The sequence below is a fragment of the Nestor notabilis genome, unplaced genomic scaffold, assembly GCF_000696875.1.
Source record: "Nestor notabilis isolate BGI_N333 unplaced genomic scaffold, ASM69687v1 scaffold13263, whole genome shotgun sequence".
NCBI classification, from domain to species: domain Eukaryota; kingdom Metazoa; phylum Chordata; class Aves; order Psittaciformes; family Psittacidae; genus Nestor; species Nestor notabilis.
Window position 1 is genome coordinate 121493 of NW_009921554.1, and position 4339 is coordinate 125831.

Below are 4339 nucleotides of genomic sequence, written 5' to 3' on the forward strand. Positions count from 1 at the left end.
AGTAAAGAACTGGAAATATTCTGGGAGTTTCCACAAGAAGTTTTTGTGGAAAAGCTTATGGTTTAACATATTACACATGCTCCATGGAGAGCATTCAACACCTACAGCAAAACATATCTGGTGTATAATTACATCTCATTTTACCTCTGCTTTTCAGTTCAGAAAACTGATAAAATATATTTAGACAGAAAATAATTTTTGCACATCTCACAAGTTAGGGAGTAGAGTTTATTCAAAAATGTAATTAAAAACATTTACCTTTCACTTCTAAGAATTATTTTTTTTTTTTCTGTGAGCAGACTTCTTCCACCTTTGCCTAAAATAATTTGTACTAGATACTCTTTGACTAAGAACGCTGAACAAAATAAGCTGACAATCCAATGCAGTGTGATCCTCCTTATCAGTAATATAAGAATATTACTTTTAATTACTTTATTTGAAAATGGCAATAACAGCCTATTAACCTGGAAATTAACTTTGGACAACTGTTCCTATGAGATAATATATGGATTCTATTTCATTTAAATCTCTATCTTTATGTGAGTAGCTTTTAGCTAATTTTGTTGGCTGCAAATGGGTCCCCCTATTTCATTTAAACGGAGACAGAAGTAAAGGGAATGGAAAGTTTCACACTGCGATCCAGGTCTTTGCCTTTTGTCTCCATGAAAAATCCTTTTCCTCACAGTGTAAAGGTTACTCTGTAAATTATGATCTAACTTTTATCTAGCAAAGTTCTCTGCCTTTGCAGCATTAGCTGCCTGGTTATGCAGGAGACAAGGGACATGAATGACAGGCAACACTTCCAGTGATTCAACCTGGTATTTGCAGATCTGCCCTGTTTTACAAGGTATTTGAGTACATTCAATTGCAGCAGCCACGCTGCATGCATTGATCCAGCAGTAGCAACACTGCCAACTTAGCCCTGACCTGTGTGCTCATTGCACCCTAACTTGTGTGCAGAGACAGAAGCTGCTCCTTGCTGTGAAATACAGCACAAAAACCTCAGAGTTGCTCCTACTTGCAAGGTCCCCTAGCTCTGAGCTCCCTTTCTTTCCCCTGATTTCCGTTTAGCCAAGCTTTTCTCATTCCCAGTGTCAGGTCAGCTTTGACAACTCACAGGTCATCATATATTTCCTCCAGAGTGCCTCCTACAGGTGGTTTAAACAGGTCGTGGAGGACATACTGCTACACTGTGAATACAGCGAGAGTGCACAAGGAGGGCAGTGTGACTACAGCCCTGCTCTCCTGCTCTCCACATGAGACTGATAATCCCCATGACTGTTACACCATCTAACACTCCAGTGAAGGAAATAATGTTCTGAGATCTCCATTCAACAAAATTCTTAAGTACCTGCTTAAGATGTATGCCTTGCTGCCTCTGGAGTCAAAAAGATTAGTCATGTACTTGCAGTTAAACACATGCATGAGTATTTAATATGTTTTAATGGTTCTGTATATTCATTCATCTGTTAAATGGCTGCAGTCCTGGACGTCCCCACTGGAAACAGGATGAAACTCATATATCAGATGCCTTCAGTCCACCAGACTGTTCATAGCTGGGGGAGGGAGGAGGAGTGCTGGTGGTGCATAAGCAGAGATTTTGTATCACGCAACAATAGGTAGTTATAAGGTTTTGTACATTGCTATGAAGGACCGGTATTGTTATTTCTCTGAAAGAGTGCTTTGAGGCACTATTAAGAAATGGAAAACAGAGCTGTACTTGAAATGCTGTTTCACTGCTCTCTCCATGTTGTGCAACAAACCACAGATGTGGTTGTACCAACTTACACAAATTGAGAACCCTCAAGATGGACTTTCGCCATGTATTTTAATTTTCAACTTCTGGATCTTCTATATTCTTTAGTTTAATCTATTAAACAGTTTTCATAACATCACCTCTTTAAAATACTGATTTTATTCTGAGCTTTACTAAGTGAAAAATAAATAGTCTGGCTATCATTGACCTAAATGAATCCTATTTTAGCTAAATGGTCTTTGACTATTATTATAGTTCACACTTAATTGCTGAACAGAACAGCAATCAACACATTTGCCTCTATTGGAACAACTCTAGTCATTAGCAGCTTCAAGAATTATAATTCGTTAGGTTACACCAAGTAGAAGACAACATTAGTTCACAGCAAGTTTGTCATTTCAACAAAGTACCTGTTCAAACAACCTAACAACCTACTATGTAGTGCAAGAGGTAGCTTAAGCAGTACAGGCACTCAGGGTAAGTGTAGACCTGACTGAACCAACCACTTAACATGATCTGATGACTGCTTTGCATTGTTAAAGCAGCATGGGTAGCTAGAGCATACCAACCACTGTGGCCCAAAATATTCTACCATGAAGTGCGATATGGTCATTTACAGAGGTGGAAGCAAATTCTACTGAGATTTTAAGCAATTATCTGTTAATAAGATGCCATAGCAAGAGCTGTACAGAGTGTTAGTCTTTATTTTAGAAGCAAAGTAGAGAAGAACACTATCCTTGAATAGGACTGGAATAGATTATGGTTCCGTTGCATTGCTGATGTTCCTTAAGTCTGAGCAGTAAGAACTTTCTTAGCAAAGAAGAAATTTACAGTCCATGCCACTGGACTTTGATTCTGGTCAAAATATTAACAAATGAATGCATTAGCTGATACAATGATTAGGACACCATGTACACTGAAGTTCCACTCAGAGGATGTCTTGAAGCACATGTACTCATTTAAGAACTGCAGTTCTTACATTAGCTTCAGTGGATTTATTTGCATATTTAAAGTTACAGGCATGCTGTATTACTTTGTTTTAGCTGAAGTCTCATACATGATGGAAACATTCAATTCATTCTTTGTTGCCTTAATTAAACAACCATCACATAAAACCTTGTCCCCACCGAGAGAGTTTCAAAGCAAGAACTTAGTGCTGACTAATCCTACTTCCAGATACCTGTCTTCACAGCTAGACAAGCCTTCATTGTTTATTGTATTCATTATCTAATAATATTTTAATGTTCACAGTCTTGGCTCAAAAAAGCGAAGGCTTTCCATACGGGGGTTTTGTCACTGCTCATCCATGGCTGAATTGCCATTGAATAGAAGAAAATGGTCCCATCAACTTACCTTAAAGAAGGACTGGGACCCCAAGTCAGTCACTGTGTATGAAATATACATCTCCTTAGTTTTGCCCTTGCCCTCTCAGGCCCCCAGTATGAAATTAGAAGTATTTCCTCGTATTTCTCATGTCTGAATGTTGTATCACTTAAGTCTGCATAATAACATTCTGGAAATGGCTGGTTAACAACTGCCACAGCACAAGCAAGTAGCTTTGATCAATCTTAAATCCTCATCCTTTGACACTTTAATCAAAATAATTTAAAATTCTATTAAGCACAATATGCGAAGCATTAACACTCTGAACCAGTGAGCAGTTAGAGTGGGAACGCTGAGTGATATGTCTGAATAATAGCCTTGCTAGAAAGGCTATCATGTTTTGCTCCTTGCTGAATCATCAGGGATGATAGTGGTAATATCACTTTTTCATTGCTAATGTGCGGCTCAAAGGATCTCACAAGGAGCTAAATTTCTGATTACCTGGGAGAAGACACTTCACTGAAGTGTAAGTAAAATCTTCCGTCCTTTAAGACTGAAGTGGATTCTGGAGCTGCCTATCACCCAAGAGTTGAGGCAGTAACCAGCCAACCAACATTATTCCTGCTTGGCAATTCCCCAACCACTCCAGTCTAGCTGCTACCATCTCATTTAATCCAGCTCTGCGGCTCTGTCTTGAGGTTTCTTTTGTTACTGTTTGTTTCTCCATCGTTTTTCTAAACACCAGAATCAAGCATCCCAAAGGAGAGAACCAAGAGGCTCATCCACCAGTCACTGAGCAACTGCCATCTCCCAGCACATTTAAGAATTGTAAACACTTAAATGCCTTTCAAAGCTTTGTACTGACTAAATGTGCTGATATTGACCCAACTTGTTTAGAGGATTTGGGGTTTTGTTTCCGGTGGCAATGCAGATGTCCTTCTGAATAAAGGCAAAGGAGGGTAAATGTTTGGGGTTGATCTTGGCTGTGCCTCTGTGGCCAAGCCCATCCTGAGAAGTGCATATAGAAATCACAGATATCCTCACAAGCCCCCTTCCTTTGGACTAGAGTTCTGGTTTTATTTGTGCAATGCCTTAGGCATGCAGATCTGGGGTAAAGTTCTTATCTCAGGAAATACGTGCATACAAAACCTCACTTTTGTTTCCTGGTTTAAAATAGAATGGGGTAAATTTGGGTGATGTCTCCAGGCCCTTCCAACCCAATTTTCTATAATTCTATGAAACAAAAAAAATATGACACCT